The 23165-nt window shown below is 40.2% G+C and overlaps 1 protein-coding gene across 1 annotated transcript in view; it reads right to left on the minus strand.

Moving 5' to 3' along the window:
• The window catches only part of INPP4B (inositol polyphosphate-4-phosphatase type II B), a 309603-nt gene extending 288824 nt beyond the window's left edge, over positions 1 to 20779 (minus strand). Inside the window, exon 1 of the mRNA XM_058837251.1 lies at positions 20728 to 20779. The gene's annotated coding sequence lies outside the window, so the exon portion shown is untranslated. The remainder of the gene's footprint in view (positions 1 to 20727) is intronic.
• Between the last annotated feature and the right edge of the window lie 2386 nt (positions 20780 to 23165).

Raw genomic sequence — 23165 nt, forward strand, 5'->3', positions numbered from 1 at the left:
GCATTGGGGAAACTCTAAGCCACCAAGCACTGTGTTACCAAAACATCTAACAAACAAATCTGACATAATGCTACAGCAGAAACCTAAAGTAATTTCCAAAGGTTTTGTTTCAATGAAGAACTAATACTAACACTATTAACAGTCTCTTTAGAGGTAGCTTCAGCCTAAAGAGCAGATTTTTCATGTAATAGGGGACCACATTTATTTGTCATAATTCTCTTTGGGCTACTACATGCAACATAAAGCCAACATTCCAATGCTTACTCCAAAAGGTCAAACAGCTTTCTGATAAATTTGTGAGCCAGTACTAGGCTAACCACAGAAACAAAAACAATACATGCATATAAAATACATAATTGTCAATAATTACTTCTAAAGGAAAAACAATTACAACCAACTACCTTACCTGAGCTTAATGTATCAAAGCACTGTCTTCAAGAAACTCATGTTGACTGCTTCTGATTTTTTCCCCTCTTCCCTGAAATTTTCAGTTTTCTACAAATCTTACTTGCTCCCTCTCAAACAGATGGCATTGAGTTTAACAGTAACAGTGTGAAACTGCCATACTTCTGATTGCCACTCCTCCCTTCTTGAGGAAGGCACCACCCCCATAGCAAGGGGACAAAAAAAATTAATTATATATATATATATATATGTGCTAATCTCAACACCTGCTGTTCAACACAAAGGAGTACTGGTATCAACACAAACTAGAACACCTGGCTGGGACCAGTGACAGCCAGAGCATCACTTGTTCCTGCTGCCCAGCACTAGCACTACGACAACCCAGTCAGGGAGAGTAACTTCCCCAGCAATTTCAGCAACACACAGCAAAGCTCGTCATCTGCCTTCTACTCTTGCTTCCCATTCTGCTGTACAAGGCCAGGGGACAGGGATCCCAGGATGCTCGGTAATATAACTTGGGTTTAATGTTGGTATGTTCCTTTTAAATACAGATGAATCATAATCCCTGAAGGTTATGGTTTTCCATAAAAAAGCAAGATTGCTCCTGATGGGATTAGTTATTGTAATACCATAGCTGATCACCACCATCAAACAAATACAAAAAACACATAAACAAGTATATGAATGTATGCAAATAAACAATTACCTACAATCTGAAGGGACTTGGTGCTATGTCTAGAGAATGGCATAGTTTTATTTCTTAACCTAAAATTTAAGCTCAGCATTCAAAAACAAATTTCTTTAGCCTGTCTGAGTACTGATTATCTAAGTCCAGCTGCTTCAGTATCTGTGTTGTTTTTTGCTGCCAATCTTCTCCAGCTATGTTCACTTTATGAGAGCACCTAATCTGCCCCACTGAGTCTGATTACAGACTACACATGGCTAACTATAGACTGGTGTCATCCTGTTGGAAACAAAATAAGTCATTCCTCAGAGAGCTCTTTACAAGGTGGCTCTGAATTCCTAAAACCCTGGTAAATAAAACAGGCCTGGAAATCAAAGATAGATGGATGTTAGTGCTGGGGTCCTGAAAATGCTGCTCCTTTCAATGACTGCACACTCCATCAAGGACTGCAGAGGTTCACTTTTGCTTCTCTTGCATCCTAGTTCTCTGCCACAAACATTCTGGTTAACTAGAAAAAGAAAGAAAAAATCCAAATCCTATCTGAGTCTTCACGTTCAGTAAGCCAATGCATATTGTGGGAACGAGTCTGGCTGGGGTTCCAAGACAGCTGAACTTCACCCAGAAACAAGCAGGTATTGAAGTTCAGGCATTGGGAAGCATTTGGCAAAGAGCAAGGTCTTATGTGAGTTAATATGTTAATCAAGTTACCCCATATAAGGTTATGGTTCTAGAATGTTCCTGGTTCTCTCCTTTGATGGGTCATTATTTGTCACAGCATTTTGCATCTTCCTAACTCCAGTTTGTGATTGGAGCCATGCCCTCAGACCTACCTTATATATTGTTTTGTCAGGCCCTAGTCCTGGCCCTCAGAGTTTGACCCAGTTTTGTGTATGGTTTATGGGCATCGTCCCCTATTTTCTTTTCTATTAAAAATGTTTTCCTTTTTCGGCGATCTCTGTTGTTCCTGCTCCTATTTATTTTGTGTCCCTGGGACCCTGGAGTCAGGGAACCAAAGGTTTGTGGCAGCAACCCTCACCATGACATATATGTATATATATGCAGAGTATGTGTACAGAGTAAACATTTCAGATGCATCAGAAAGGGCAATGATCTACTTAATGAATTGTGAAACAGGGACCTCCACTTACTCACAGGACTTTCATCTCAAAGGGATAAAATTCTGGTCCTACATGTTGAGCCTTGGAAGACACAGATTATAGGCCTGATAGCTTGATTTATTCATTTTCCTAAGGAGCTGTGTGGTGATTTTAAAGTTGCAAAGACATTAATGTGTCTGAATGCTCATGCTTCCCAGAAGGAAAGTAAGTTTCCATATCCAGGATGAAAATGGAACTCTAAGTGGTATGTTCTCTCACTTTGATGAAGAAAGCCATTTCTGTACAGGTTATCCTGACTGGAAATACATGAAGAATGGAGTAGCTAACAAACACTTCTGGTAAAGAGACAGACAGCACCAGTAACTCATTTTTCTGCTCCTTACACACCACTGCCACTACCAATAAAAATCAAGCTGAGCTGAATGGATGAAGGAACAGAAAGCAACAACTGATCAACTTCATGAAATTTTTTTCAGAAAAAAAATCTCATACCAAAATATTATTTGATAGAGGATACAAAAAACACTGTGAAGAATCAACCAAATTTAATTTAAAAATACCATCTAAAGAAAAAGTGTATGTTTAATTCTGAGAACATTTTCTAGCTGAATTAGCATTCTGAATAGTGTTGCTGTTGAGATGAGTAACCCTTTCACATACATTTGAAAAAATATTTAAAACTACAATAGTGAGATAAGTATTTTGTCTACTCCTGCAGCAAAATCTGAGGAGTGTATTGGATAGTGTATAATTTACTCTCATAAGTAAGGATATCAAACACATACAACACAAGCAGTCCAAGAGTTTTCTTGGAGCTCATCACTGTGCCAAGACAGAAAGGGCTTCTGCAGCTCAAAAAGAAAAGGTGAAAACCTGCTGGTTTTATAGGGGCACAGCACCCTCTGACACTGGGATGAACATGCAAGACAGCTGGCGTGTAAGGAATGGAGACTTGCCTTTCACTAAGGGCATTAATTATGGCATCCTGACTCCCAGATACGTATCTAGAATTTCCTGTGCAGTTTCAGATACATACTGTTCTTCTCTTTGTCCTTAATGGTGGCTATGTAGTTCTGTTAAATGGCTGCTGCATTCTACCCCAAACATAGTAAAGATAAAGAAAAAATCCAGGAACAGAAAAACTGGTGCGTACCAGTGTATAGTACAAGTATCTGGTTGCACTGTGTTTGGAACTGTGAAATTTCAAAGAGAAGGGAGAATGAGGGAAGTAGCATCAAAATTAAATATTTTGCTTATCTATTCTGGGCTAATCCTTAAAAGTGTCTGGTAACAATGTGTCTGGTAATAATTTAAATTCTCATCTTATCAACAGTCCATCAATGGTCCTAGTCCAGGGAGAGAGGTGCTGGAAGCCAATCTGAGCTTGAGAGAAGCAGTTTACCCAAAGCACCTTGTGCCTGGACTAATCTGAAACGCACAGAGATTGAGGCATCAGCTCAAAACTGGCATTAATTAGAACAACGTCAATTGAGCCTGAAGGGAGAAACTTATCAGCTTCATCTTCCACTGTCCCAAAATCCAGTAGTGTACTTCTGGTCTTACACTCCAGAGAGGATGATCAGGGTGGGACATCTATTTAATGAGGAGACAAAGAGCCCAGCAGACAAAACATATCTCAGGTTTCACAGTCGCCCGGCCTGACTGCAGCAGTGCCAGGTCAATTTATCACAGAAGACAGCTGTGTCACCAGCTGCCATCTACCAGAGACCAATGACATTGTTCTAGGACATTTCATACATCTTAAGACATATCAGTAACATTTATGCTATTTACTCTACTGCGAGCATTTAAAATACGAAAAAAAGAAGAAAAGGATAGTTTACCTTCTAATATCTGCTTAGCATTAACCACATTTTACTACAACTCTTTGCTGTACCTGACCAGAGCTGAGGTTGTCTCTTTTTAGGTCTGATACTGTATGGCAGCTGCTTTGCTGTTTTTCTCACATGGCAGGCATCACTCAAGATGATTTTGGAAAATGCTTGGTTCATTTGTTTTGTTTCCATTTAGAAGTCTTCAGGTTAAGTGAAAGGCTAAGTACAGATTCAAGCATGCAGTCTGTATCTATTTAAATATATGTCAAAATTTTGAAATGCTATCATACCAAAATACTTCCATCAAATCCCTTATCCATAGGAAAGGAAACACAAGGAGGCCTAGCTTGAGGTCAGATTTCACAGTTATTAAATGTGCACAGCTGCAATCTCTGCCATTTTATTACATTTCCATGGATGCTGAGAAAACAATGAATACATTTGTCTAGAAATTTGCATATTAAACTACAGGAAGAAAGCTAAATAAAAGTGGTTAAAGAAATACAACAGTAAGTTCTGACTTTTAGATCATTGGTTAGAAAAGTATAATTTGCTTCTTTTTATGTCATCAGAGGACTCAATCCCATAGTACCAATTCTGTCCCCTTCCTTGGTTGGGTCTGCTGAGCTGTGCTTGGAGGGGTGAAGAACACCAGCCCAGCAGTGACTGCTGGCAGATGGACACAGACTCCAGCTCAGCACTGCACTTTGGAGCAGCATGACTTTTGCTGCTGTTACTAAGTGTTTCAGTGACAGCATTCAGGAAACTTTATTGGATGACAAGTCATCCAGCAGAACAAACACTGTAGTCCAGCACCAACTGATTACAGAACACCCATCATTCTTCTCTTTCATGTGGTGGAACTTATTACTACCTGGCAGGCTTTGCATGCTCTTCTGCCTGTCTTTTCCTGTCACATTGCTTAATTAAGATTATTTATTCCTGTGTTAGACTGAGAAATTACAATCACATGGAAAAGAGTGACTGGATTTTTTGAATTAATTTTTTAACTATGACTTGCACAAGATTTTTGATAGCCATGCAACTAATTTGCAGGCTACCCAAAATAAATTGCATTTTATTGATAAACTATATCATCATTTTAAAATGTTTTACTTTGTATTTGAAATTTATTTCTACACAGGCACAGGAATGTTATTGGAAAACAAAGGACTACTTTTGAGATTCAGTTGATGAGGTTTTGTTTGTGCTTTTCTTTAAAAAACAAACAAAAAGTCACCAGCTTTCTGTCATATCCTGAATAAGCTACACTTAAATTTTATAAAGGAAAACAAAGGCAGAAACTAGGGGAAATACAGAACTAGCATCAATCTCCCAGCATCTCTGTCTTTTCTCATTTTTCTGGTCTAAGATTTTTTCAAACTGCCCAAAGGTTTGTGCAGTCGATGTGCTTGCAGCTGCCCTCCTCTCACTACACAGACATACAATGAAACATTTAGATTAACTTTGGTACTTTTTATTTCCTCAGTCTAAAACAACTACACTTCATACTTTCATTTTCTTTTCCTCACTGCTGAATTAATAGAATTTGTTAACAGAAAAGCCTCAAAAACTGAGGAAGAAATCCATGTAGACAGCAAAATGAACCAAGAGACTGTCACTTTATCTCCAGTGACTCTCCTTCTAATCCTTATAAAATATTCTCATCCTAATCCCTCATACCTACCTCCTACTTCAATTACCCCTGGCTGTCATTACAGGAACTACCTAGGCTTTCTTCCCACAAAACTAATTTCCACTATTTCCAACATTAGCATTCTCTAGCAAAACCATTCTGTTCCCACATCTTTCCCAATTTTCCATCATCTTATCATGTTTGAGGCAGACAGTCCCTAAAATACTCTTAAATAGTTTTATCTATCCCACTATTAAAAAACAAAACAAAATTAAAAAACCAAACAAGCTGAAAAAAAACCCACCTGAAGAACTACAGGTCAGTTCCACTACAAGAATGAAGAGGAAGAAATATTTCAGTATATAGCAATGCATAGTTCTAACCAGATTATTAAGTAATTCCTAATAATAGGGTACTACAACTAAGCTGAAGAATAGGAAACTGGGCTGGTGGGCAGTTACTAGCACACAAAAGTGTCTCTGCACCAGGGACAGAGGCACAGGGGAACCAGAAGAAATCTTGCCAAAAATTCTTCAAAGAAATAATTCAAAATCAAACCGTAACTCAAAGCAAGACTTTTAATAAAACCACCAATGTGTTCTGGTTTTAATAATAATGCAGATTTAATACTGAAGACCTTAACTGAGGTTAATTTCTTGATCTGATCTGAACCTTCTGTTCCGGTGAAGTCACCAACTCTGACCAGCGAACTGCCCTGCAGTGAAATTCAGAGCACACATACAAGGCGACAGCTCTTCCACTATGTCCTACTTCCATGAATGAAAAATAGAGCTGCAAAACACCAAGTTCCAGCTCAGAGCAGCACAGAACTGTGCCAATGCAGAGCTTAATGTAATGCTGACAGAGATGACAAGTTTCAAGCTTTGTTTTTCCAGATTAAGGTAATTTCAAAATCTAAAAATATGGATGTTAATCTAAATTCTTTCCAACTCAGTGTTTATTTAGCTCCAATGTAATCTAACTTCTGGCAGTCACATACAAAGGAATATTTTATGCCTTATCCCTTAAGCAAAGAGTGATTAAGAAGCACCAAAATTCCAAAGGAACTATGAGAGATATCTTACCTATTTCATCTGCAAAAATGACTGTAAGCTATTTCTTATGACATTGAATTAAATATTCATTTTCCTTAATGTTACTCTTAACATTAAGAATCCTCACATGTTAAATATTAAATCCACAACTAAAAGTAAGATTGGAAAATTACTTGCAAAAAACTCTTAGAGAACTATGCCCTATAATAATACGAAATTGAATTCAGTTGCTATTATCAGTAATCACTGTCTCACTGAGCTAGAAGTTGATACACATACTCTAACTCAAAACATTTCCAAGCTAATGTCAGAGAGTGTGGTGGTTTTAGCACTAGCTAAAAATCACTAGAATACTTACTCATTTCTTGCTGTGAGATATGGATTAGGAGAAGAGCAAAACAGACTTAAAACTTAAAAGGAATAAAGAAAGTTTATTAATAGAACTACAAGAACAAGAAACCATAATAAAACCTCCAGAAACCCTTCCTCCCTACCACCCAACCTTTGTCCTTGCCCAATTGACAACATAGAGACAAAACTTGAGATGTTAAAGCAGTACCAACTATACAATAGTATTTTCATCAGTCTTGGTAGAGAGAGGAGTTCTCTCTTGTCATTCCATGGAGAGTTCTCCACAAGAAAACATTTTCTTGTGGGTTTTCATTCCCATGATTGGCAGCTGCCCAGGAAAAACTCTGCCATCACGCTCTCCTCTCACTTTCACACCACTCAGAGGTGTGTTCATGGGCCATGAACTCAAGGGGTATTATTTTAAAGATGAGTTATTTAAAGGCAAAGGTTCTCTTCAATCTGTTTCCATGATAATCTCTGGGAACAGAGGTTTTCTCCTTTTCTCCCTGGAGGCCAAGGGTCTTCATCAACTCTCTCTCTGTTCCAGCATCTCATGGGATCACAGCTACTTCACTGTCTGCTTAGCTTCATCAATGGATACCTTTGCTCAGATTCACAGTTTGAAGAGTTCATTCTCCCCCAATACACTTTTCATTAATTAAGGGAGTTATTCAGAATATTATTTTCCATCTCCATGGCCTTACCAAAAGAATATTCCAGCTTACTAAAGCATTCCTCATTCTCCTTCCATCTGAGGCTTGACTTCTTTTCTCTTACTGACGTTGATGTTTCATGTTGTCTCTTTACATGTAGATTGCTCCCACTTTCCTCTCTCTGGAGAGGGAATTAAGTTTTCAGGTCTCATCTGAGTAGTGAAAAGGTTAAAATCTGGCCCAAATCACAGCAGGTATTCATGGTGTCAGATTTCAGGTGTCTCTCCCTCAGCCCAGCAGCCACAGAGGAGCAGCAGCCAGTCCTTGGCTTAGAGCCATCTGTGCTGGCCATGGGGGGGATTGGCAAGTGTCAACAGCTGTCCAGGGCCTCCCTGGGCAGAGCTTCAGCCACCCCACTGGAATCAGACCCCGAAGGCTTCCCGGGCCCCGCAGCAGAGCCTGGCCCTGGCCTGGGGCCGGGGGAATCCCCACAGTCTCCATTCCCCACCCGGGAGCCACCACGGCAGGCCGAGCCCAGCCCTTGCTGGGCCTCACAGGCTGTGGGGAAAGGGGCCGGCCGCACTACAGCTCCAATACCTTTCCAGGCTGGAAACCAAGAGAGCCAGAAGCTCCTGGGCTTAGGTTTAAAAGGTGGTATTCACAAAGGTGATCCCACTTTTCAGTGGTCCAAAATGCTGCCAGTTCTCAGAAATGGTCAGCTATTGGCCACGTCTCAAGCAGAGAAGAAACTCCCAGCAGCCTCTCTCAGAGGAGTCACTTCTGTAGGTGTTTTCGATTTTCTTTTTCATAAATGCCAAACCTTCACTGAGAGGCATAAGGTAGTTCAACTGTACACAACAGGAAAAGCATTCTCTCTTTATAAGCGCAGCAGCAGAAGCTTCTATAAGAATACTTATTTCTGCCTTTTGGTTTGACAGGTACCTCTGGCCACCACCTGTTTTCTCCCTTGCTACCCTTTTGGCACAATTTTATATATGTTCATTTGTACAAGAGCACTCAGTTCTAGGCTTTTCTCCTCCAACTTCAGTAATATGACTGATGCATGTACATAGACTAGTAAGAATGGCAGTAATTTATGAAGTAATGCTGATATTCTCAAATACCATATTCTGTAACAATTTAGCATACCAAGTACAAATAAAAATGTTCCTGAAAACTGAAGGTGGAAAGTATTATATTGATTAATTCTAAATCTATAGGCTGATATTGATTTTAAAGTTTTAGATTTGACAGCTCAAGGTACAACACAGTCACACAAACACCTATCTTTACTTGAGCCATTAAGTGCTTCCCTGGGCAATCTAACCCAGAAATTTCTATTTCCCTATGCTTCCCATGTGCTAATGAGATGTTAAGCTGGTAATGATGCAGCCACTATGGTTCAATTACAGATAAGGCAAAGCTTGCAAGCCAGGAGGGCATCCACACTACCATAGGCTGCATAACCTGTGCAAACAGAGTTTGCTTCATTGCATACAATGATCACAGAATCACGGAAAGGTTTGGGTTAGAAGTGACCTCAAAGATCATCTCCTTCCAACCTCCCTGCCATGTACAGGAATACCTTCCTTTAGAAGTAGCTAGGAGTGGCTCAAAGTACCATGCAATCTGGCCTTGAACACCTGCAGGGATGGGGCATCCACAGATCTTCTGGGCAACCTATTCCAGCATCTCACCGTCCTCACAGTAAGGATCTTTTTCCTAATGTCTAATCTACACCTGCCCACTGTCAGCGTTGACTCACTCCCCCTTGTCCTGCTACTCCATGCCCCAAGGGTCCCTCTCCAGCTCCCTTGCACTACCTTCAGGTTGCTGCAAAGGTCTCTCTGGAAGCCTTCTCCAGTCTGAACAACCCCACATTTCTCAGCCTGTTTTCATAGGAGAGGTGTTCCATCCCTCTGACCATCTTTATGGCCTCCTCTGGACTTGTTCCAGCAGGTTCACATCCTTCTTATGCTGAGACTCCAGAGCTGATGCAGCACTGCAGGCAGAGTCTCATCAGAGCAGAGCAGCGGAATCCCTTCCTTTGACCTGCTGCCCACAGTGCAATGGATGCAGCCAGAGTATAGTTGTCTTCCTCTGTGTCCTTCTCTCTGCCCTAAGGATATTCCAATAAACAGAAAAAATGCAATTCCTGCTACACATCTCATCTTTCCCCTTACTTAGAAGTGAAAAATTAAACATTTAATGATGAAAAAACTGTATCAGAAAAATCAGCATAAAATATATTTTAAACTCACAAATTTTGGACCCCATGCTGTTTGTACATTTTTAAAGCAAAGCCAGAGAAAGTTTAGAAAGTTTCTAAAATGTTGCATTTATAGACAAAGTGTTAGTTTCTGTAGAAAAACTAACAGGTTTTCAATATTTTTCTTTGGTAAATGGGTTAACTAAATTAGAATTTGGGGGTTGGCTTTTTTTTTTTTTTCTTGTCACTGCTTTTAATTAAGTTGGTTCCTTGCCTGGAGCAGCCAGACTTGTTTACCCACAATGGCCGTGAAATTCTCTGTGCTTGATGGTTTAATTATCTCCTCATTGCCTGGTAATTCTTTTAAGGCTTTTTTTATTTATTTTTTTTTCGATGTGGCACAGCAGACAAAAAGAATCATCTGTCTTTCTCTGTTCAATCTTATGAACTTACTTACACGGTCCCTTCACACAGGACAACTTTTGAGTTCATGGTTTAAGACAGTGTCTATTCTTAAAATAGTATAAATTGGTTTGTTTGCTTTTTCAGTTACCTGCGCCACTGCAGTCCATGCAGGACCTGTACAAGCACCTGCTGCCTAGAGTCATTACAGGATCTGAATTTTGTTTATTTGTTTGGTTGCATCACCTGTCAGATGCAGAAAATTCTACTGAGAAGAGCATGGCAAGTTCCATGCACCTCCCACCTCAGCACTGTCTGATTCTGTTAGTGGTCTGGCTGTGATGAGAAGTAGGTCTGAAAGCTATGAATATCCTTCACTGGGCTAGAATAGGAGCAACACTATTTGGACAGAAATAGAACAAGCTGAAAGATAACCATCCATGAAGAAAAAGGAAAATCCAGTATTGCTGACAAGTGGGTGAGTTGGCTGTAGTATAACAGACTTCACAAGTTTTTTAACACTAACAAACTTTGACACTTCTCATTGAGCTCCAAAAAAACAACTATATGCACCTTTCATTAAAAACCAAAACCCAGATTTCTCAACAGTATGTAAGAATAGAATTTACTGTAGTCTAAAGAGGCAGCCAGCTTAGCTCCTCATAGGCACAGAAATTCTCTAAACACAAACAGGAACAAAGAAAACTTTCAGGTAATATGGAAAGTAACCTAGCACACAAAGACTTATCTTCATTGTTAAAGATTCAGGAAAGCTGCAGCACTGAGACTGGTTATAACATAGTCCTTCTTTTCCCAGCTGGTAGGAAAATTTCTGTTAGCCCTGATGTTCCTATGGCTTCCCAGAGGTGCCCTGTTCTGCAGACACTAGCTGCCCTCCAGTTCCTCGTTGCCATTCAATAGAGGCACATCTTACCTTGCCTGTTCAAGTCTGACCCTCAGCCCAATGAGAGTTTTCAAGATGAGGCCAGCACTTTCTACCAAAATACCAGCACACCTGGGTTTCTCTTACTGTCTTGCCCCTTCTGTGCATTTCCAGAATCAACATATGAGAGGCTAAATTACTGCTAAGTTTTAAAAATTCATTTTTAAGTTAAGATTTTAATTATTTTTAAGAAAGAAAACCCAAAATCTTCCAAAGTGCTTCCTTGAGCTGCAACAAACCTACAGCACTGCAAATGGGGTCAGAATCTGCTCCCATCACTTAGGGGAGGTGAGAGATGTGTGACATTGCTGACTACATAACAAAGGCTCCTTTGAATTATTTACTACAGCAGAACTAACAAACCATCTGGGTGTAAAGCCGCAACACTGTTCCAAATACAGAAATTAAAAACTAGGGTCAAAACTGACAGGCTGGTATTGTCTTCTAAAATTGCTTTAAAATATATCTTCCTGCATTTCATAGTTCAATTTCCAAAGAAATATTTCTACCTCAACCTTCAAACTTTAGTGGGAGACATTGCTCTTCCAGAACACAAAAACAGATTCTCAAAGCTGACATTTTTCAGAACTTAGGAAACATCTGCCAAGAGAAATTCCCACAGACATAGGCTAGGTCTTCATCCATATTTTATTTAAAATAGGCAAAATATTTTATGTTTATGTTTTACAGTGTTTTGGCCCTCCCCCCACACCCCATCTGGAACAGTTCATGAGGCTAAAGGTAGCTTTTCTTTCTCTAAAAGGGTAAAAAAAACCTTTCCCAAAAAAAGAGAAGCCATAAACATCAGATCTCTGCTTCAGGTAAAATTCATAAGCATATAATTATTTTAACATACCAAAATTGATTGTAAAGGTAATTTCAGAGACTGAAAATGAGTAATCATTTTTCTTTTGAAAAAGAGTACAATTTCTCTATATTTTACTCTTGATATAAATCTTAATAAATATTCATAGATAACTCTAGGACACCTCATTAACAAGCTGTTCAACAAGTAGAGCAAGTGCTGAATGAGGTGTTTAAAATAATTGTTATAAATGTATCTTCTCAGAGTAACATGGAAACAATTGTAGCATGTTTTCTAGTGAAATATCAGATTTATTTAAATATGGTAACAAATAAATGCTGGACAAAGGCTCCAAGGTTTGGTTCTACTAGAAAAAAACAAGTAGAGAACTCCAGATGGGTGGACTTACTTTTGTTCCCACTGCTCAGGTAAGAAGTGACTTATTCCCAGAACCTCTGGAGACTATTTGCTTTGCTTAAACTGGGGTTCACCACTTTGCTTCCTAGATCAGCATCAGTAATTCCTTCAGTGTTCACCCATGGGTTATAAAACACAGCCCATACTGGACCAAAGGATTTCATTTTCCTTAGAATCCTTGTTGGAGGTGAGATCTTTGGACATCAGATCAGACAGTTTATTTCTGCAATACTTTTTATACTGGTCTAAAATAAGCTACCATTTAATCTTGCTTCAGTGTCTCTATTCCTTTCACCCTGTGACTCAGTCAGTGACTTTTCACATTCTACTTTTGTCAGAGATCTGCTCTGTCAGGTTCCCACACATCTTTAGATCAATCTTCAGCTGCAAATTGTAGGACAACTGCTATTAACATTAATATGGGCATCCACAATCCTTTTTTGATAAACTGGTGCTTGGCATTCTTTTACTTTTGTGGAAGATTACCACAGTTTGCCATTCCATTAACACCAGTCAAAACAAACAAACAAAAATAGCTGTGAATGCTGAACCAAAACAATCCATACTGAGACATGGTATCTCAATTTACTGCTGGAGTTCAAGCAACAACTAAGATTCAGAGCTGGCAAGGAGAATTTATGCCAGGTTTCCTTTGCTAAAACTATGAATGATAAAAGTTAAGGCTGAGCTTTCCAAAGACTACATGAACATAGAGGGTCACTACTTACAGTGCCCCTCTAGGACCCATATATAGTGAGCCTGTAAGCACAGGTTTATTTATCTACATTTTCTGCTGGGAAGTCTTTCACATTATCTTCAAAACACTGATGTGACAGATATCAATGGTACCGAACATTTTCTTCTGCGAAAAGCATAATAGTATGAACAAAGAACAAGGAGGGGGAAGTGTTTCCTCACCAAATACTCCCACTACTTCATAGTTCTTTTGTGTCTTCTGCTTAAAAGAAGTCATTATCAAAAGTTGGGATTTTATAAAATGTTCCTTCCTCAAACATATTCAGTATATCCTGAGTTTTATCTTATGTATGTACAGTCTTCTTCCTTTACCATCAGATTAATTACTGATCCATTTTAGTGCAAGATACTAAATATATTTCCATGTATATTTTGACAGCCTAAATTCATTTAATAACCTCAGCATGTGGACAGCTTGGCTTTTTGCAGTACACAGTTGCAAAGAAGCTATTGTGACCAGACTTTTCATTTTTGTCAGAGAGAAAATCCAATTTATAAAAATGTAAAGCTTTCACAGTGTTACATCAAACTGCTTTCTCATTTCACTTGCAAATACATAATAAAGCAGTTTAGGAGCTCTGCACACAACCTTTACAGGCTGGGTCCTCTGATCCCTATTGCTTTTTATGCTTTAATAGGGAAATTTATCTCTAGGCTATCGCATCTTGGTGGCACAGAAACTGATTTAAAGGTTCCTGTAAATGTTATTTTCTCCACTCCAGTCAGAATTTTTGTATCGTCAGGCATTGCTCAAGGAAAACTTTGAAAGGACTGCAAACTTTACTAACAAAGGATGTACTTTGCTCACAGACAACTCTCCTAACTCCCACTGTCACTTAAGCTCCCTTGCAATTCTTGAAGAACATGAAGATACATTTGAGCTTTTTAAGACGCACATCCTGCAATTTCTAAGAAGACTTATATCCACAGCAACTCGGGGTGGGGGAATATATATATGTGTGTGTGTGTGTATAAGTTCAAACATATACACATTCTCTGAGTGAAAGATAGTAGACTCCAACAGTACATGCAATTTGACATCAGATTAAGTACAATTCCAGTATTTTTATTTTAAAAACAATATATGCATACCAGATCATCCTAGATAAATTATAAATGGCTATAATACAGGTATAAAATGTTAAAATGAAGTCTCACCCATCATTGTTTCATCAGTTGACAGCTTCTGTCCTACAGGTAAAAATATACATCTCACATAACCTTTTCAACAATGTGTGGTTTTCCTAACCAATACCTAACTACAAACACAAGCCAGCTAACCACAATAAAAATGCAGACAGAATTTTCAGTATACCAGCTATGTTACAGTAAGTGCCCAAACATATTCCCTGACTCAAACAAGGTAAAGTCAAGAAAAATTAAGACCATGAAAAATAAGCGACCTCATATCTAAGAGGAGACTATGCAGTAAAAATACTCTTATCTACAAAATGAGCTATAATTGTGGCAGCTTCTATTGGGCTCATAAAGAATTCCAAATGTTTTTATTCTTCATGTTTTACATTCTTACCTAGTGTAGGCTGTATTTATACATTCCAAGCTTCATACTATTGTCACCTGTGGTATTCAAAACCAAAACAACTTTCATGAAACAGCAGTCATCACTTCTATTTGTCTTACCTGGAAACTATCAGCTCCTAGTAGAAAATGTTGATGTTGGCTAGCTGAAACAAAATAGCAGAACTTAAAGTAATATGATACTGACAGCAGGAAAGACAAAAAAAAATTCCTAGCATTAAAAATATATAATTCATAATTGTTGTGACTCTATGGCTAAACAATTATCAAATATGAATCATTTGTAAAAATGTTAATGTAGATTCACTGAGTGAAAGTTAATGCAAGTTAAGCATCTGTGCTTGTACAGAAATTATAGAACAAATTGAACAATATTTCTCAATTGCAAGTCTAAACTGAAAACACTTACTTCAATATTTACTTTCTTTTTAACCAGGTGTTTCTCCCTCATTTACATCCTCTGTCTTTATTGCAAGTTTCAATGGCTGGGCCAGCATCTGATGATCCTGCTTACAGTGCTCCTGTGGAAAGAGCTGCTGTGCAAGACTGAAGGGGAGTTTGCTTTACAATCCGCTTTCCACACAGAGGTAACATTGTGGAATTCTCATTTCCAGCAAACGTAGAAAGGCTATGCCCCATGGCCGTTCTACAAAAGCCACCCAAGTTCTGTGTGATGACAGGCAGTAATACAGAAATTCCAAATACAGCAGAGCTATATAGCTGCCTTTTGAAGAAGAAAAATAAAAATACCCAACCCACACTCTTACTAGGATAAAGCAAAAAGGCACTTCTCAGACACTACAACTTCTAGATTATTGACTTGAAAAATTAAAGATCTTCTTATCAATTGAAAGCATATTTTTAAAACTATAAAAGTAGCAGACTGACATTACTGTGAATGCAGTATCTCATACTCTGTGTACCAAACCCTGTTCTCATTTACAGAATAAAATGGAATAACCCACTAAAGACATTATTCCAAAATCATATTTCTATAGCAGAGAAAGTTATTTCATCTTAGAAAACTTGGTTTTACTGACAGCTGTCTTCTTTAGCCACTTACGCAAACACAAAACAAGCAGAACTTGTTACTGCTGCTACAGAAACACCGTACAACACCAGAGCTGAAGCATTCTTAATATTCCATTTGCACAAATATGCATAAGATACCAAACCACATTTAACACCTAGATTTTACACCCACTTGCATGTTTCTGAGCCATTTTCATTACAGAAATGTGCACTCTAGGTTTTGTGCATCTTACTAGCATTTGTATAAATATGCTAAGATCACACTTGATGACTAAACAAACAATACACAAACTTGATGGTACACGAACAGCTGTGAAAATACAATAAAATCTTTTTCCCCAGATGACTTTCTTCCTCTTAATTGTCCATTACATATCCACCTCTTACAGTCGAGTTAAAAAACAGGGTCTTCCTAGTGCCTCATATTAAGAGATTTCAGTCTATTTGCCAAAATAGTGTTTTTGCAGCAAGAAACTATGATTGGCAAGAGTACAGATAACAGAATGAAAGAAATTGATACAAAGGAAAGTGGTTTAGTTATTTATATATGTTAAGTTTAAGAGAAAGCTCTCCCCAGACTGACTTTATTGCCCTATTTGGGATAAATTTCCACTGGGGTCACAGGGTGAAATTTCACAGAAACAGGATACAAAACAAAACACAGGACATCCATCAAAAAAGCACAGATGGATTTGATTTTTAATGCCATGACACTCAGTAACAGAGCACAAACTCAGCCTGCCAAAATGACCTTGATAAACAGCATCATATTTAACACTTTGACACAGTACTATGTCAAGTAAGCACCTTTAGCTTGTGTTTTCTTATGTATTTTCATTAAATAGAGCCAGGTTCAATATTAAAAACAATCTAAAGGAGCCTGTGGGGCAAATTCACTGGCAAATAGGAAGAGATTTAGTTTGCCAGACTGAGACAAAAAGGCTTTTAACATCCAAACCAAATTTTCAACCTCCTGTGCAGAGAGAGAACTGAAGCAACTGTAAACAGAACGTTCCTGCCCAGTCTCTTAGGACTCTGAAGAGTGGCAAGTTCTTTATACCTTGGATCTATAACACTTGAGAAGCAGAAATAACTCTGTATTTCTTAAAAGTCATACCAACAACACTGACATCAAACAATTCAAAACCCATTACTGAAACACATAAGCAAACTTTATCATTATAAACTTGAAAAACCTACAGAATAAGCAGATAGAGTTTGTTCTATTCACTCCCTCTCAAGACAAATTAATAATTATACCATGCACAATATAAGATGTCCACTTCACTTTTCAGTATGCTATTTCAGTATACCTTGCCAAAAAGGTACACAAGACTTGGAAGACAGACAATGTATCCTGTCTCCTAACAGCAGTTTTCATAGTAGAATGGATTGCTTAAATCTGATTTGCTCTTTGAGATTCTGTCCATATTTAGTTAATTTATGATGACAGAAAAAATGGGGAAAAATCTTCCCCAGAAAGACCTGACTGGCCAAATCAACTGAATCTCCTTTTGCAGATTATGGAGAAAATGCACTAGAGAATTCTACATCAGTAGTTTATACTTCTTTTTTCTCTTCTGTCAAGCAGTAAATGCACAGCCCTCTAAACAGCAAGAAACTGAAATCCACAAACCTCAAGCCCTCTTTAGAATTGTCAGCATGGATTTTGTATGAAGACAAGCAAGTCTTTTTAATTAAAATCATTGTGAAGACGTCTCTGAGCTAAAGTCCAGCACCACATTCAAACTCTGTGCAATCCAGCTGTCCTTTCACAGTTTGCCTCAGGTTTTCTATAACATATCAACTATCCAGGACAGGAGAGCCTGAGAAGCTAACGGACTAGATCATTACCCAACTGAGTTAAGGAAGAATGAGGCATTCCCTTAAAAAAAAAAAAAAAAGACAGCAAGAGCGAGATCAGCTGTGACTGATGCTAAATAGAAATGGAGAACTCAGGACAAATTTGTAGTGAGATTGGCAGGTTTGTAGGTGAAATCAAGAAGTGTGGGGAGGGCCCCTAAACCCAGGGTAAGTAATAGACAAGACCCAAGGCCTGATAAGGCCAGGACTGCCAACTCATCCCAAGTAACTTTTCAGCCTTCCAGCTCATGTTTTGACACTCAAAGTGAGATTTATAAGTAAACTAAAAAATCTGGGGAAAAGTATTTCATAGAATTTGAGTTATATCAGCCCAGGTTACTTCAAAGAAAGAGCCCTTTCTCAATACTGTAATAAATAACATTCACCATTTATCAACAATGACAATAAAATATTAGTGTAATACAAGATATTTAATAAGCCAAGCAAAACTAGCCCTCCTAAAAATTTCCATCAGTCAGAACATTTGACATACAGGAAGGGTTATGAAAATATAAGTTAGGGAGAGACATGTAGCTAACTGCCCAAGTGTTTAAGCATGCTGCCTCAAGTCATCAGAAGTTTTGAAGAAACTTTAGTGTTGAGAGTCCACCTTTGGATTTGTCTCAGTAAGCATTCTTACTCCTGTAAACCTGTTATATAAATTCAAAAAGTATTGCTTTTGTATTTCTCTGCAAAAGTCATGTGCTAAAAATATATATCCATAACAAGCTAAATAATTCAGCATACCTATCAATCCCACTACTTTGCCTCCAAAAATTCACAGTGAATTTAGGCCTAGGCCTATTCAAAAAATTACTTCACCTGTAGACTCCCTCACAGCTTCCACTCATTACTGTCAGCCAGCAGCACTGTCAGACTTCAATGATCCAGGCAGGTCTTCCACTCCTGTGTTTTTTGTTGGGGTTTTGGGATTGGGGTTTTTTTGTCGTCTTACAGTACAGTAGACTTCCAGGCACTAAGTGGAGTATTAATCTTGCCTTTTCGGTTCACAAAACCTTCACCTAATGTGAAATCTTTCTGTCAGATGAGAAAATAAGGAGACTATAGATCATAAAGGAGGATTTGTAAGAGGCACCTGGATACACCTGCTCAAACTGATATACCTTAGGCTGAAGAAGACAGAATTGTTTGATCAAAAAAAACTAAAGCAGCCTCACAGATAAGTCTCTCCAGAGAAAGTGAAACCAGAGCAAAAGAAGGATCAGCTGCACTTGCAAGGTTTGAGGAACCCATGGAAAACTGGAACTTGAAGCGTCAGTCAGTCTAAGAAAGCCAGTAAAAGAAAAGATGTATAAGAAAGATTTAATCTTGAGTGCTGTAGAAACTGTCAGAAAGCAGAAGGGAGAAAAAAACCAAAAATAGGGCTCTGAAGTAGTAACACTGCCACTTAGATCATCAGGGCTGCAAAAATCTCACAGGATTAATTGCTGCTCATACTAATCTTATGACTTATATCCTAATTTTGGTGGAATTATCAATATGTGTGAAGTAAACAGCATTCAGTCCTGCATAGATAGATACAGTAATGAGGGCTTACGTACACAAACGCCATCCAATATACAGGTTCACAGAACAAAAAAATCTGAGATACTGCAGAGCTTTAAAGCTAGCTCAAATTTAATCAAGTAAAATAAAAGCATTGAAAATAATCAAGTGGCTAGAAAACGGCCTTTTTAAAAACTGATATCACACTTGCAAATACTTATCCAAACAGAAGTTTTGTTAGTAACTAATTATTCACATACTCTTTCTTTGATACAGACCGAGAGACATTCTCCCCATCATTCTTGCTATGTAGGTAGGCATCATTTACATACAGAGAGTGCCTGTAAGCCAGTAAAGACTGAAAATGTTCTCATCTTTGAGATTGAAAGCCAGATTTAAATGGCATACGCATGGCCTAATTTTAGTATATCTATTTTAACACGTGATTAATGGGTAAATAAACAAGTAAACTTCCTCTGGCAAGGAAGATAAATGGAAACATAATTAGGCATCAGATGAAAACACAGCTCCACAAAGACTTGATCCTATTATTTCTATTTTGGATAAAGTACTGGGTTAGTTTTGGGGACCAAGCAGGGAGTCCCAAACTTTACCATCCATGCTTCAAAATCTGTGTCATTTCAGAAAAAGAAAACAGAGCTCTACTCGATTGTGGATCAGAAATTGAACATCATCATCATCATCATCCCTCCCCCCGTCCCCCCGGTTTCTGGCTGATACAATTTCAAGTTACAACTCTGCTCAACTTTATTATTTGTAATACCTTTCTTGTGGTTTCCATTCCATCTCGGCAGACACTGCTCTTTGCAAGATGGGGATGGGGATCCTATAGCTCGATTACTCCACCAAATTAACCCTTAGCATCACCCACAGAAACCGCTACCCTCACCCAAGTATCCCCAACTTTCGAATGCGACACAAAACCTTCACAGATAAAGTCCTCGAGACCCCCCGATACGCTTTCAGAAGGGCCACGGCCACAGCTGCACGGGGGCGCCGGCACCGCGGCCAAGGCGGCATCCAGGCTCCCGGCGGGCAACGCCGCGGCCGTCGGGAGAAACTAGGGGAGATCCCCGGCGCGTCCTAGCTGGAAGCTGCCCTGGCAGCTCGGTTTCCTCCGCGCTCCCGGTGATCCCCGGAGGGCGGCGGCTAGCCGGGCAGGGGTCTCTGGGGCAGCCGGGCCACCTTCCTTCCCTCAGCGCCGGCCCTGAGGGGGCGGGAGAGCGGCAGCCGCCCTCGGCGCACTCCAGCCCGGATCAGCCCTCGCCCAGCGGCGGCCGCGGCCCCCGGCGAACACGCCTTCTCCCGCTGCCAGGGCTGTGCGCCCGGCGGGCTGTAACCTTAAGAAACTTGATAAGGGAATAAAAGGGAGGGACTTTACCGGAACCTATTCTCGGCTTCTAATCTCTCCTGACGAGCCGGAGCCCGCGGGGAAAACAAGGAAAGAAACACTGGCCAGCGGCAAGAGCCCCCACACCCCTCCCGAGCGGCTGTACCTGTCCGGCAGCGGGGCGGCCGGCGCGGCACTTTCCCCCGGTGCGTGCGGGAGACGCTCGGCGGCGGGCGAGCTGCTATTTATAGTCCGGAGCCTCCAGCAGCGCGATGGACGGCGAGAGGAAATGAAGAGCTGCGCGCCCAGGCAGCCGGAGCCGAGCCCGTCCGCCACCCCACTCCCCGCCGCCGCCGGGAGGGCGAGGTGCGGCTGGCTCCGGGCACGGGCGCTCCTGCCCCCGGCGCCACCCTCGGCAGTCCCCTCCCAATGTCACCGCAAGCCGCAGGTAGGCAGGGGAGGCGGCAGCCGCCTCTCCGGCAGCCCTGCGGCCAGCAGGCAGCGCGGCGCGGCTCGGCTCAGCCGCGCAGAGGTGACCCGCTACTGCTGCTGCTGGAGGAGGCGAGACCGACAGCGGGGTGTGGGAGGGAGACGCCGGCGCTTGCCATTCACCTCCTGCCGCCCAGAGGGAGCCCGGCCTCCGCGGCCGCCTCTGCCGACTGCCGGGGGCTGGGATGCGGTGGCGGGAGCTCTCCCGGCCTGAGGGGACAGTCGGGACAGGCTGAGGTCGCTCCCGGGGAGCCCGGCGCCGGCTCGGTGCGGGCTGGCAAGCTCCACGTCGGCACCTCTAGGGGCACTGTGGCTCAGGGGAACGCAGCAGGACCGGTGGGAAACGCTAGTCCCTTCCCTGTCCCGGAGCTGGAAACCGAATCTCCCTAGAAGGCAAGCAAGCGGCTCCTCGGAACCACCGGGCCGGCTGCCTTCCAGCCTCAAAACTTTGGGGGGTGGGCGATGAGGGATGCTTGGTCCTGTCAGGGAGGAAGGTGGGAGCGCTACACCTCACCTCCGGCCGGTGTTGCCGCTCCAGAAAGTACTAATGGCATCCATAAACCCGGCCTTTGATCCACGGCATCTGAAAACTGGGTTCGTATATATGGCAACAGAGGAATTATAATAATTTCTAAAGCATTTTACTCACTTGATAATAATCTTCTTTTAATCCAGGGTTTTTTTTTTTCTACTTATTTTGTAGTTAGATAAATTCTGGCATTTGAAGCTTCAATCAATCCTTTTGAGACTACTTGTGCGTTATTGCAGGACACCGTCTGGGACTTGAGCAGCATAACTCACTCCTACACTATCATTCTCCAAGCAACTGAAGTTAATACAGATTAGATAGCTACGTTAGCCTACTCACGATCATTTGTTTCAGGATTTAGTGTTTCCTGTGTTGTAATAACTGCAGTCATCTACAAGGTACCAGCACAAGGCCTAACAATGATCTGTGCAAAGCAAGACAGATTCAGCTTTGAAAGCTTGAAGTCACAGCAGAGATACAGAGACACAAAGATGGGAGCTAAAAAAATAACATTAGAAGCTACACAAAATTGAAAGGAAAACATTGAGAAGGTGCAAGAGATATTTGACCTTGTCCCAACACTTAAACAAAGTAATATACAAAAATCTAGCTTGATGGAACTACCCCTTTATATAAAGCTACTCATGCATAAATGTTTGCAGAGTAAGGCTCCTATTAAACAAATCATCGTAATAAAGTTAAACTGCCTTTTCAATTCAGAGATTAGTCTTTGAGCATCTCTCATGAATGATATTTTGCTTCTCACAAAGGAGTTTTTTCACAATCTTCCTTGTTAATTTTTAATGTTCCATAGTGCAACACATTGCAGGAAACGTCCTGCTGGCACAGGAATTGGTAGCAGTAGACTCAGGTTGCCACCAATGGCAATCTAGATGGTGAACAAGGAACTTTCAGAGATTGGCTATTTGCATAGGTTTTTCCTTTCTCTGTGCTTCCTTAAGAACCAAATACTGTGGTGGCTTAGTCTTTGGTTGCTTTTCAAATTAAAGCAATCCCAAACTCCTATATAAGTTCAGAGCTGAGTACCAAGTCAGTGAAATAGATATTCTTCTAGATTTGGAAGGAAGTGCAATTACAGCCCCCACTTTCTTTTTTTCAGTAATAAAACCTTGATTAAGTTGAACTACTGAACTTTATTAAAAGCAGTTATCAAAAATATTGTCTTGAAGAACATTTATTCTTGGGCAAGACATTGTAATATAGCCAGTAATACTGCAGACCACAGGGAGGAAAAAGGCTGATTTTTAGATTAGTCTTATGTTAAGACTCAAGATGTTACTAGAAAATGGCTGCTCAGAAATCTGTCCTATGTCAGAATGGAAAAAAAATATATTAGATAATCGGAGTTTCATCCAGCTCTGAAATGTTTTAAAATGGATATATAGTCTAAAACAATCCTTTGTCATAGTCAAAATTTTCAGAGCTTGAAAATACACTTAATTAAAAAAGGTATCTAATGCTCAAAATTATTTTGAATGTGTTATTATGCTCCCTACCTCTGAAAATTACACTTCCTAAAGTGCCTAGATATGGATTTAGGGTGTCTAACTGCATCCACTCAGGCT

This window comes from Poecile atricapillus, chromosome 4 (genome assembly GCF_030490865.1).
Source record: "Poecile atricapillus isolate bPoeAtr1 chromosome 4, bPoeAtr1.hap1, whole genome shotgun sequence".
NCBI lineage: Eukaryota > Metazoa > Chordata > Aves > Passeriformes > Paridae > Poecile > Poecile atricapillus.